Here is a 14,441-nt window from a genome sequence, read left to right as displayed (position 1 = left end):
AGCAAGTGCTGTAAGTCTCCCTCAGTTTTTGCAAGTGATATTGTACCATCTACATATTGCAGGTTATTTATATGCCTCCCTCTAATTCTGAAGGGGTAGTTACATAATCTGGTGTCAACTTGAGACTATTAAGAGTGAAGGAGTGGAGTCTAGCCTGCCAATTAAGTTGCAGTTTGATGACCTCATTTGGAGGTGCCACAGAGATAAATAGCTCACTGGAGGCCAGGCACACTCTCTGTGTTGTCTTCCTGCTGACAAGCCAGATGGAGCTACACTGATGGAGCCAGAGCCCTGGAGATGGAAGAGCCACATGGAGACTAATGCCAGTGCTGAGATGCTTCTACCACCACTGTATCAACAAGACTTTCTACCCACCGGCCTGTGAACTTCCTGCATTCAGCATCATTGCATGTGTTGCATGAGTCTGAAGAGGAATTTATAGACTGATATCGGACATATGGGCTAATATCGGACATTTTGACTTGATCTGGACTGGGCTTGGATGTTTTCTCAAGATACAATTGCCGTTTTATATAAAGCTCTTTCTTATACACATATGAGTGTCTCCCTGGGTTTGTTTCTCTAGTCTATCCGGACTAACACACCTGATGTCATGTTCTTTCTTCATGTACTTTAGCTTCCCAGATTATTTGCTCAGAATACATATTGTGAATCCAGCAGCCATGGATTAAATCTATACAGGTATGAATTCAGCATATGAATTAACCCAGCATCCACTGCTGCTTTGGACCAGCACACACCACAGAATCATGCAACTTGAAGGAAGCACCTTCAGATGAACTAAAATATTTCTTGTTGAAAACTCCCCCCCACAAATGAGCAAATATGAATTATGAAGGTGTCTGCTTTTTAACATTAACTATCATGTGACTTCTATTCCTTCCTTATTGAATTTACATACAATATTATACTCTGCAGCAGGGATTTGTTCATGTCTTATGTAATACTAAATTATCATTTGTTCTTTCATCATGACAGATATAATCCTTTTATTTTTTCACTTTTCTACTGCACCCTCTATAACTGACCTCTGGAGTAATCATGTTTCTAGAGTAATATTATCCTTAAGTCCTCTCAAATAGTGGCAATAGGGAAAAAAACCCTGAAAGACTGTTAAATTTGCCATGCACCTCCAGTTACAATACCAGAGTGACTCTTCCAACTGAATTTAGTGTCTATTATTCTCAAGTGACCATGGCTCCCACATTTGTCCATCAATTGTCATACTGTGGTGATTTCTGTGTTGATATGAAGCTAGACATTAGATGCAATAGTTAGATAATTTTATGTCAACTTGAAGATGTATAAAAGTGTAAAGGGGTAATTAAACCTGTCATTTATGTCAAAGTCTTAGAGGTGTAGAATTCTCATAAGGAGGGCCTGGGAACCTCTCCCACCCCTCTCTATCCTACTGACCCCAAGAGCTGTTGAAGTCCCACCGTGGTTATAGCCAGCTTGATCCACATAACTCTGCAACTACCAGCCTATGACTTTCCTGCATTCTGCATCATTGCATGTGACTGCATGAGTCTAAAGAGGCACTTATGTACTAGTATCAGACTTACGGACGTGAGTTGGACTGGGATGTGGTGCTTTCTTAATTGCTTCTTGATATAAAGCTCTTTCTTATACATAGATGGGTGTCACTGGTCAACCCCGCCGAACACATTATGGAACCTGCAGAGTGGGGTGCTTGAAAAAAAATCATGAAAATGGAGAGTGGAGGCTTGACTGACCTCTGCCTCGACGCCCCACCTTTCCAAACTGCTGTACCTCTCCATCATTTCTGGCATCCACTGACACCTTCTCCCCTTTGTATACTCCCTTAGATCCCAAGGCAATATAATTCACTGCAATGGAAATTCAGAACTCCCAAATTAAAGGAAAATGGGTTACCCCCAGTGGGTGCTGGTAAGTCCCAAATCAAACTTCAGACATCCCTCTCGAAGAGCCTCCTAATCCCTGAGGCTGTGGAAGTTGGTGAAATCAGGTCCACGGTCTGAAGGTTAAGCAGAGAAAGGCAAATCTGTTGCAGCATCCGAAGGATACATTGCATTCTGGGTTCTTGCTGGTAGTGAGATTCCTCCTCCAATCAATCTTATCAGTATCTGCCCCAACCCTCTTACTCAGACCCAAACAGGAAAAGGTATTTGGTACAAGTTACAAAGACTTTTGCATAATAATTTTTAAATAATTAACTGTCCCTGCACTACCCAAAAGATGAAATACTTAGGAGTAAATATAGCCAGGGGAACAAAAGGCCCATACAAATAAAACTGTAAAACACTACTGTAAGAGACCTACATGAATGAAAGAAGATACTAGGTGATGGATAGAAACACTTAGCATTGTGAAAATGTCAATACTACACAAAGCAATCTACATATGGAATCTTATCCAGATTCCAACAGCATTTTTTAAAGAGATGGGAAAGTGAAACACTAACTTTATATGGAAAGGAAAGACATTATGGATAAACTAAACAGCTACCAAAAAAGAACAAAGTAGGAGGCCCCTCTCCTGAATTTCAGAACATATTACACAAACATACCAGTCAAAACAACCTGATACTGGTAAAAACAATAGATGCATAAACCAATGGAATAGAATTGAGAACTTAGAAGTAAATCAGTCCACCTACAAACAGCTGCTCATTGACAAAGGAACAAACCAAATTTTGTTTGAGACAGAAAGAGTATATGTAACAAACTGGATAGCCATTTGCAAAAGAAATAGGAAAAATGAAAGTAGATCCATCACAGACCATCTACAAAAATGAACTCAAGGTGGATTAAAGACTCAAATGTAAAGCCTTGAACTATAAATATGATCAATGAAAAAATAGGGATAAGCTTAGAGGCCTTAAGTCATGGCATGAACACACTATCAAGCATAGTGAAAAACACAAAAGAAGACAAACTAGGTAATTGAGACCTCCTAAAATACACTTATTAGCACCAAAAGAGTATAATGAAAACCCATGAACTGGAGGTAAAATAGAAAGGACGTGTTGGAGAAGAGACTAACCTCTAAAACTTACAGAAACCATTGACACCTCAACAAGATGAAGATAAGTAATACAATTTTAAAATGTGCCAAGGACATAAAGAGATCACTCACCAAAAGAGACATCCAGGCACCCAAAGAACTAGGGAGAAATGCCCCCTATCCTTAACCAGTCAAGAGATGCAAACCACCCTGAGGGTACAGGCAGTGGGGGGCAGGGGGAGAGGGATTTCATAGCATTGATGTTTGGATAGCCCTACATAATTGGATTGAACAACAGAACTTTATGGGAAGAAATATATTGGAATGAGTAAAATATGTTTTATATATATATATATATCTTTGATTTGCACTAATTTATTAAACACACACATGTGTGTTAGTCCAGGTTGACTAGAGAAACTAATTCATAGACATTCATACATGTACAAGAAAGAGATTTCTATACAAGAGCAATTAAATGTTGAGAAAACATCCCAGCCCAGTCCAGATAAAGTCCATAAATCCAATATTAGCCCATATGTCTGATACTAATCTATGAAGTCCTCTTCACACTGATGGCATCCAGAGCCCTGGAGCTAGAAGAGCCACATGGAGACCCATGCCAATGCTGAGATGCTCCCACTGCCACTGGATCTGCAAAACTTTCCACCCACTGGCCTGTGATCTTCCAGCATTTGGCACCATTGCACAGCTTCATGGGTTTAAAGAGGAAGTTATCCACTAGTATTGAACATATAGGCTAATATTGGATTGATGGATTTTATCTGGACTGGGCTGGAATGTTTTCTAGATATGTAATTACTCTTCAATATAAAGCTTTCTCTTATATACACATGAATATCTCTGAATTTGTTTCACTAATCTACCTGAACTAACACAGGGTTGCAATTGGTTATTTAAATATGAATTTGTAAAAAACATTCACTATAAAACTGTGATCTACCATGTAAACCTTTACCTAATTCACAGTAAGATTTTTAAAAGTAAAAAATTAGGAAAAAATCAAACTGTTTATCAGAAGAAAATCTGACATATGCTATTGAGCATAGGAAATGGACAGCATGATTAAGTATAACAGATCAACATATCTTTTTGTTGTGGTTTTATCTCATTTGTCAGTCTTCTAGGTTTAAAACAATAGGGTTATGGATGTCCATTGGGAAGCAGTGTGAGATTAGTTTTTAAGTATTGTCCATTCAATTTGTGTCTGCTGGGTTCATCTCGGCAAACCTGTTCATAAACTGGTCCATAAGAGGAGCAATTCACCAGGATTTGCAGAAGACCCATGAATAACTGTAATCTGCAGAGACACTTCCCTGAAAGAGTGGAGAGCTTGGAGCACTTATTGATAAAGATCAAAAACTTCATCCTTAAGAAAGCAAAAATCCTCCCAAACTGAACCAAACAGGAACATCACAATAAACAGGAAAAAAGATTAAAGTTTTCAAGGATTCCAGTTTTACTTAGACAGACTAAAGAACCGATGCTTTTGAGTTATTTTGTTGGTCAGGAATATTGACTATACCACGAGTTTGTCATACTACAGTGGCTTGTGTGTTGCTGTGATGCTGACAGCTATGTCACTGGTATTTCTAATACCAGCAGCGTCACCCAAAGAGAACAGGTTTTAGTTGAACTTCCAGATTAAAAAATCCAACTGCAAAGAAGGAATAAACTGTCCACTTCAGAGGAATTGGTAGCAGAGAAAAATTCTCAAGTACTAAAACTCCATGAGTAGTAGAAAATTGTCAGAAATAGTACCCAAATATGAGCTCCTAGGGTAAAAAAAAACACTAAAAATATGATTTAGGACAAGCTGCCTTCTCAAAATAGAGCTTACCATAGTTATGTAGACGGATTAAAGCATATGGGATCTTCATTTGCTCGTGGGTCATTACTTAGAATTAGCAGAAACAGCTGTGAATGTCTATTAATAACTGAAAGTTGGAATGTATGAAATACGAATCAAGGAAAAGTGAAAGTTGTCAGAAATGAAATGGAACTTAAACAGTTCATTATCCCAGGCGTTAAGGAGCTAAAATGGAATGGTACTGGCCATTTTGAATCAGATGACCATATGGTTTCTAAACCTGCAATGACAGGTCCAGAGGAATTGGATCACATTCATCATAAAAAAATTAACAGTTTAAGACCTATCTTGAAGTACCAGGCTAATTAATGTCTATCCGCATAGGAGGAAATCCAGTCAACTCAACCAAGAATCCTCCCAATGACCTGAGCATGATGTGGCGCCAGCATGCAGTCAGGTTGTACTGAAAAGTACTGGAAATTAGAAGAAAAAGTTGGGGAAAAGGGAACTAGGAGGCAAAGGACATTTAGAGAACAGGCACGTACATATGTAAATATATTTTTATATAATGATAGGAACATAGATCTATGTACATATATTTATATGTTAAGTATTAGTAGCAGACAGACATTGGACTCCTACTCAAGAACTCCCTCAATGCAAGAACACTTTGTTTTAGTAACCTAACCTGGCACTCTGGTGCTCACCTTCCTGACATGATCACTGAAGACAAAATGGTGCATAAGCAAATGTGGTGAAGAAAGCTTGTGGTGTCTGGCTATTAAAATATATAGTCTGGGGTTTAAAGGCTTGAAGATAAACAAATGGCCATCTAGCTTGGAAGTAACAAAACCCACATGGAAGAAGCAAACCAGTCTGTGTGATCATGAGGTGTTGACAGGATCAAGTATCAGGCATCAAAAAACCCCAAAACACTCATATCTATGTGAACAAGGCGGGGAAAGGGATGCAGAGAAGAGACCCAAAGTCTATTTATAGAGACAATTGGACATCCCCTCATAGAAGGGTCACAAGGAAAGGACAAGCCAGCCAGGGTGAAGTATAGCACTGACAAAACATACAACTTTCCTCTAGTTCTTTAATGCTTCCTTCCCACCCCACTATCATGACCGCAGTTCTGCCTTACAAATCTAGACCAGAGCATGGTCACTAGTACAGATGAGAGCTCTCGACACACAAAATCCAGGACAAATAAACCCCTCAGACACAATAATGGGAGTAGTGATAACATGTGGGTAGGGGGGAAGTTAAGGGGAGAAAGGAGGAACCGATTGCAATGATCCACATATAACACCCCCAACTACCACCACCCAGGGTGACAAATAACAGAAACATGGGTGAAGGGGGACAGTGGACGGTATAAGATATGAACATAATAATAATTTCTAATATATCAAGGGTCCATTAGGGTGGGAGGATAAGGTGGGAAGGTAAAAATGAGGAGCTGATACCAAGGGCTCAAGTAGAAAGAAAATGTTTTGAAAAGGATGATGGCAACATATGTACAAATATGCTTGAAACAATGGATGTATGGACTGTTCTAAGAACTGTAAGAGCCCCCATTAAAATGATTTTTTTAAGTTGGTAAAAGGAGGGAACAGTAGTTGGAAAATATGACCTTGGTGATAGAGACTAAGCTGGAGATGGAATAACAGAATTTTGTAAGACCAATGACTCGTTCATAGTAAACATATTTTTTCAACAACACAAGGCAACTGTACCCTTCTACTTCTCCAGGTGGAATATACAGAAACCAAATAGACTACCTCCATGGGAAGACACAATGGAGAAGCTCAGCATCAGCAGCCCATAAAAGGCAGCAGCCAACTGTGAAACGAACCATCAATTGCTTAAATGTAAGCTAAGGATGAAGGTGATAAAAAAGTAAAACATGCCCACACAAGCCAAATGTGACCTTGAGAATATTCCACCTGAATTTCCAGAACAGATATGCATTGAACACTAATACCAGTAGATTGATGACATGAAGACCATCACATATGAAAAAAAACAAAAAGCCATTAAAAACACTGGGAAGAAAGAGTAGATCAAGCTAGATGACAGAAGAGACTCTGAAACATGCTCTTAATTGAAGAGCAACTAAAGCAAATGGAAGAAATGATCAAGTTAAAGATTTGAACAGAAAAATTCAAAGCGCAGTTCAAGAATACAAAGTCAAATATTTTTTAATTAATAAATCTTTTTATTGGGGCTCATACAACTCTTATCACAATCCATACATACATCAATTGAGCAAAGCACCCTTATACATTCGTTGCACTCGTCATTCTCAAAATTCACCTTCCATTTGGGTTCCTGGAATCAGCTCGGTTTCCCCTTTTCCCCCCTCCCCCTCCCTCCCCGCTCCCCCCTTCCCCCTGGTCCCTTGATAGTTTATAAATAATTATTATATCTTATCTTACACTCCCTGGCGTCTCCCCTCACCTACCTCCCCATTGCCCATCTCCCAGAGAGGGGGCTACACATAGATCTCCAAGATCGGTTCTCCCTTTCTACACTCCCTTCCATCCTGGTGTTGCCACTCCTACCGCGGGTGTTGAGGGGTTCGTCCGTCCTAGATTCCCTGTGTTTCCAGATACCTACTGCACCGCTGTGCATCCTCTGGTATAACCAGGTCCGCAAGGTAGAATTGGGGTCATGATAAGTCAAATATTATATTAAAATATGCAAAGACCTAGTGTTAGAAACCAAAAAAGGAAGAACACACTCAGCATATCTGAAACTGGAAGAACTGAAGAAAAAAAATTCATCCTTGATTTGCAACCTTGAAAGATTCTATAGACATGCCTCCTGGAAGGCAACTCCCACCTGGTCAGACTTCCATCTCCAGCAAAAACCCAAGGATGAACTCACCTTCCATGGCTTGTTGGTGGCCCCTGGTCTCAAGGTACCAGCTGGTTCCCAAGACCTAGAGTGAGTAGGGAATTGGGAGGTCTGGAACCTAGGACATCTCTGCCTCCACCTTCCCTTCGGTTGGCCAAATGTGGTTGGCCAAATGTAATCAGTCTGATTCCTGTGTCTCCCATCTGGTGAAGTCCACATCGTGGCAGTTACATAACCTCCTGTTGACTTGCAAAGGGGTGGAGTCTAGCCTGTCAATCAGGTCATAGCCAATGAGGTCTCTGTATGGGCATAGACTTCTGAGGATTCTGGGAACTCCTGTCTTCCTCCCTGGAAGCAAGATACACCCTATGTCTGCGAGATTTTCCTGTTGACAAGCCACATGGAACAATGCTGATGCAGCCAGAGCCTTAGAGCTGGAGGAGCCACGTGGAGACCCATGCCAGTGCTAAGATGCTTCCACCATCACTGGATCCACAAGATTTTCCACCCACTGGTCTGTGATCTTCCTGCACTGGCGTTATTGCATGTGTTATGTGAGTCCGAAGAGGAATTTACAGACTGGTACTGGACACCTGGGCTAATATCAGACTTATGGACTTGATCTGGACTGGGCTGGGATGTTTTCATAACATTCAATGACTCTTTCATATAAAGCTCTTCTTTAAAAGAAAGATTCTATGGGCAAAAATATAAAGATTCTATGGTCAAAATATTGAATGATGCAGGAACCATCAAAAGAAGACATAAAAAATACAATTACTCACCAGTCAACCATTTCAAAAGATAGCATATGAGCAAGAACCAAATGGTACTGAAGGAAAAAGTCCAAGTTTCACCGAAGGCTTTAGTCAAAAACAGGAATTGATGGAATACAATTTCAAATGATTGAAGCACTGGAAGTGCTCACTGGCCTATGCTACGAAATTATGAAGACAGCAACCTGGCCAACTGGCTGGAAGAGCTCATATTTGTACCCATTGCAAAGAAAGTTAACCCAACAGAAAGTGCAACTCATAAAACCATATCACTGATATAACATGCAAGTAAAATTTTGCTGAAGATCACCTAACAATGGTTGCAGCAGTGCATGTCAGGGAGACACCAGAGGTTCTCGCTTGGTTCACAAGAGGATGTCTAACAAGGGATAGATACCATTGCTGATCTCAGATAGATATTGACTGAAAGGAAAGAATATCAGAAAGATATTTACTTTTATTTTATTGACTATGCCAAGGCACTCAACTGTGTAGATCACAACACAGTATGGATATCCTTGAGAAGAGTGGTAATTCCAGAACACGTTATTGTGGTCATGTGGAACCTATACATAGATCAAGAGGCAGTTATAAGAACAGAATAAGGCAATATTGCATGATTTAAAATAAGGTAATGTATGTATGAGGGTTGTATCCTTTCATCATATTTATTTCATCAATCTGTATCCTGGGCAAATAATCAGAGAAACTGAACTATATGAATAATAGGGCATCAGGATTAGAGGAAAGCTTATTTGCAAGCTGCCATTTACAGATGACACAACCTGGCTTGTCAAGTGAAAGTGAGGGTTGGAAGCACTAGCTGATTAAGGATTGCAGTCTTCAGTATGGATTACAATATAATGTAAAGAAGGCCAGAAATCCTCACAACTGGGCGAATAGTCAGCATCATAACCAGTTAACCAGAGAAAATATCTTGCTTGGATCCACACTCCATGCTCATGGAAGCAGCTTCCAAGCAATCGAAGGGAGCATTGCATTGAGTAAATCTGCCTCACAAGACCTCATTAAAGTGTTGAAAAGCAAGGATGTGACTTTGGTGACTAAGGTGTGCTTGGCCTAAGCCATAGTCTATCCAGTAGCCTCACGTACATGTGAAAGCTGCACACTAAGGAAGGTTGGAGAAGAGTCCATGCAATAGACTACGGCGCTGGTGATGAACACTGGAAGTCCCGTGTAGACTGCCAAAAGAACAAGCAAATCTGTCTAGGAAGACATATAGCCAGAGTGTTACGTAGCAGCGAGGCTGGTGAGATGTCATCTCACATACTTTGGACACATTCTCAGGCGAGACCAGTCCCTGGAGAAGGACAGCATGCTTGGGAAAGTACAAAGGCACTGAAAAAGAATATCCTCAAAATGTGGATGGACAGAGATGGGTTGCAAAAGGGCTCAGCCGCAGCAAGCATCCTATGGTCGGTGCATGACTGAGCAGTGTTTTGTTCGGTTCTGAATTGGAACCAACTTGATGGTACCCAAGAACAAAAATGAACTGGGGAAGAATAAACAAAGCTGTCTTGAAAGTACAGCCAAAATGCTCTTTGGAATAGAGGATGGCAAGACTTTATCTTGTGTCCTTTGGATGTTATTAGGAGGTACTGATGCCTGGAAAAGGGCATCATGTTTGGTTAAGTGGTGGATCAGCTAAAGAGAATACGACTTGCAACCAGATAGACTGGCACAGTGGCTGCCACAAAAGGCTGAAGTCAGCAACAATTGTGAGGATGACACAGAACTGGGCAGCGTGCCATTCTGTTGTACCCAGAGTCACTGTGAGTCAGAGTCCACTCAACAGTACCAAACAACAGCAGAGGAATAACCACTTGCTATAGAGTGGACTTCAGTTTATAGGGCTCTCATGTGTCAGAGTTGAACTGTGCTCATAGGGTTTTCATTGGCTGATTTCTTAGATAGATTACCAGGCTTTTCTTCTGCAATGACTTTGAGTGGACACTCATCTCCAACTTTTTGGTTATCAGCTAAACACACTTCTACCATCCTTGAATTCAAGGCTAGCACAGGACTGAGGATATGCTCCCCCACCCCCACCCCACCCCTACCAGATTCTCCACACTCTGTGCTCTTGCAATATTCTATGCACCTCTTTAGAAAGTCTAAGGCTACTTAACTTCTACAACATACATTCTTTGCTTCCATTTTTGGTCTCTGGAAATTGAATGAAAAAGTGCTAAACCAATTTAGGTCTTTTGAGATTCATGCCATGTGAATTTATTCATCTTCTTGGATCTTGATATGGAAGCATTTTCCCAACAACTCTTCTATGCCTGTGCCTCTCATTGTTTTTATCTTAAATTCCGCAACCTTAAATTAATCTTTGACTCCTCATCCTCAATAGATGATTTTGTCTAAATTAGGGAGGTAATCAAGAGTATCCAGTATGATCTTTTCCCATTTTTTTTGTTTGAACCTCAAATATTCCATGTACCTTCCCCTAGCCTCTTCTCTTTTTCCCACTATGTATAAAAGGATTGCTTCTCCTAAGATTTAGATGTTTCTAAAATACTCCATGCAGTGTTGAATATAACCCTACCAAGTATTTATTCAAAACAATATTATTAGCTTTGGCAATCAATCCATATTCTCCCCATGAATGAGTGTTCAAGCATAAAGGATCTTTGTTTATGTGGTAACTGCTGAGAAATATTTATAAACTTGTGCTGATTCCAAGGATTTAGAGACTGAAATCAAGAATTTGTTGTGATTCAATTTGGAAATTTGGAGGAACCAGACAACCTTTCACATTTGCCTTCCAATGTTTAACTGTAAACTTGAAGTGAACACAGGACAAAATGAAGAGGCCCCTAGTGAACCTTGTGAATTGGAGCAAGTACTTTCTGCATTCTGGTGTTGGAGATGAGAATTCTTAGTAGGTAGGGTTAGGGTTAGCCTTGACTTCTAGAACTTTTTTTTCTAGGTAGAAAGCTAATAAAAAACTTTATAAGAATATAAAATCATTTATCACAATGGCAAATGACCCACAAGTATGTTTTTTAGATATGATTTGGCATATGTAAATTAGTTGGTCTCTTTTTTGTTTTTAATTGATTGGGATTCTTGAAAAGTCTTCATCAGATCAAGTTTCTGAAATGGAAAAATTAATCAAAGCAAGTGATTTTCAGCCAGTAGTGTGCCCTACTGTCTTAATTGCCTTATTTAAAGTATTTCTGCAACATCCGGGTATTCTACCAGTTATAAAGCTTTTGTTGATTTTCAAAAAGCAAATGTTGCTTTCAACTGTGAATTATGCCCTTTCAGAGGAGTATTCAAATTTCTGAAGATAAAATAATGATCATGCTGTAAACACAATTTCATAATCTGCTTTTTACTGAAAAACATATTAACAATTTTATGGATTTAAATATTCAAAAGCATCATTTACTGGTCAGGTTGAAAGTTCTACCATTTATTCAATTTAAATTTACCTAATATCTACTATGTGCCCAGCAAGGAGAAAAAAATAAACAGAAACTATCACCTTCATACAGCTTACATGGTCTTTCTTTATCTGACTTTAACAGTGGAAACCATTAAGCACATACACTGAGAACTGACATCCTCTGGCTTCAGAAGAGGGAAAGATAATCCAATTTCACATCAACCAGCAGCTGATTCCCATGAGGCTGAGGTCAAACTTTTCTACCCTCTGTAACCATCTTCCCCACTCTGACACCAACTATCCCTCCCAAGGCACTCTGCTTCTCTGCTGGATTCCAAAATTCATTTCAGTGGCCATACAGAGCTCACAGACAGTATTCATGATTGTGGGCTTTATTAAGGAAATTAGCAGGTCATGATTCAAGATCAGAAATGCTTGGGATACAGTTCTTCCAGTCAGCATTGCCTCTTCTCAATGATGCCCACAAGCATGACTTGTTCTGGTCTTTAGCTTCTCGGCCACGATGTCCCTTAGACTCTGCCATGCTCAGACAATGTTAATATTCCTGAAGTACTGCTAATAGAAGTGCAAATGGCATCTAAAGTTCACGATGAGCCTCAGCTGAAAGCCCCTCTAATCTAGCTCTGGGGCTCATCAAAGCTGGCTCCTCCTATTCCACAAGTGAGCCTCCTGCCTGAAGGCATTCAGCTGTGTGCTTGCTCCTTGGGCTGGGATGACGCTGCTGTGGTTCATGAGCTGGCTCATCATGCAGCTGCAGCTGCGGTCACTGCTTCTGACTCACCACCCTGTGTCTCATGGGCTGAGAGGTTCAGTGCACAGGGATCTCGAGGATCAGAGGACACGCTCTACTCCAGACTCTTCTTCCTTGATGACAGTGAGGTCCCCTTTCCTGTTTCTATGATTGTTCAGTCATGCCCAAGAGGATGGCAAAGAGATGAATCCCCACCATAGAGGTGCAAACCCCCTATTTGCATGGTTCCACCAGTCACTTGGTGGAAGTTACAGAGACTTGGCTAGAAACAATTTGGATATTATACTTTCTCTAGAATTATGCTAGTATAAATTTAAATTATGCAGCATTGGCTATTTTAGCTATAGCAAAGTATAGTTATATACAGCAAATTATAGCTTAATATTAGTAACAGTTTTGACACACGACTTTTCTTAAAGGTAATTTCTTAAGACGTAAAATAATCACTCACAGAACAAATCATTTTGAGTTCTTGATTTGAAAGCTCTTTACAAGTATGACCAAATCTAAAAGGCATTCACTGCCTTCAAGTCAATGCCAGTTATAGACCTGCCCCTGTGGGTCCCCAAGACTGTAAGTCCTTATGGGAGTAGAAGTCTTCATCTTTCTCCAGTGGGGTGGATGGTCACTTCAAACTGCTGACCTTGCTGTAATCAGGGCAATGTGTAACCACTACAACCCCCGGGCTCCTAGATCGTCCCACAAACTCATAGCTCCCTTTGTTTTCACTAACACAGACCTTTCTCTCTGCCTAGTTAATGAGAACTACGATCCTTTCTTTCTGGTTTCCTGTCTCAGGAAGTATCACTCTGGCAGCAAACAAACAGATACTTCATCAAACAGGAAACCAGAGAAGAAAGAATTGCATAGTTTACCAGCTATATAATTATAGTGTTCCACTCTACCATTAGCTGAAATGAAAGAGAAAATTGCTGAAAAAGCCATGTTTACCAAGAGCTTCAAACTGCTATTTGTTTCTGTGTTCCCAGAAACCAGCATAAAACAGGACACATAGGAAACATGCTCTAAATATTGAATTATTTTTACATTTATTATTCCTAAAATGGAACATTCTCATATTGGGGAAACTTTTACAGTGCGTATCTCTCATTCTTTTGTCAAATTACCCTATAAATGATTCATTAATGAAACAATACTGTCACTTATCATCATGGTAATAATCACAATCTCATATACATCAGTTTTTTATGCAATTTCATAGGAGCTGATAAAAGTTGTCATTTATACAGTGATATCTATCTGGATGCTAGCAGTGCTGGGAAATGAAATAAATAAGGAACCAGGTAAAAGTATCCATTATTGACTAGCTTTAAGCTATAGATGACTTTATGTGCTGGGGACTATCCTATCAACTCATATAATCCATAGATCATCTATGATAGAATAGAAAATGAAGAAAATTTAGAATAATTGAAATTAAAAATTAAAAATGTGATTAAAAATTTCCCCTCAAAGAATAATGCACTCAATTTTTTACTAGTAATAAATAGTTAATACTAACCTACAACTTTTTAAAAAAATACCAGAAAAGGAATACTTCCAAATTCATTTTATGAGATCAGGATAATCTTCATATCAAAATGTGATAAGGGACATCACAAGAAAATATTATTAAAAAATATCCCTCAAAAGCATAGGTTCAAAAATGGTAATGGGCTCTTCTCCCCCCCCCCCGCCCCCCTATTATTTTGTGGTCTCTTACAGCTCTTATCACAACCCACACATCAAGCCATTGTGTCAAGCACTATT

General features: G+C 39.6%; 1 pseudogene; it reads right to left on the bottom strand.

Moving 5' to 3' along the window:
- The window catches only part of LOC142439959 (alpha- and gamma-adaptin-binding protein p34 pseudogene), a 34,182-nt pseudogene extending 23,682 nt beyond the window's left edge, over positions 1 to 10,500 (bottom strand).
- Positions 10,501 to 14,441: the final 3,941 nt, after the last annotated feature.

This window comes from Tenrec ecaudatus, chromosome 2 (genome assembly GCF_050624435.1).
Source record: "Tenrec ecaudatus isolate mTenEca1 chromosome 2, mTenEca1.hap1, whole genome shotgun sequence".
Taxonomy (NCBI): Eukaryota; Metazoa; Chordata; class Mammalia; order Afrosoricida; family Tenrecidae; genus Tenrec; species Tenrec ecaudatus.
Note: the sequence above shows the minus strand (reverse complement) of the source record. Positions and strands in the feature narration are given on the sequence as shown.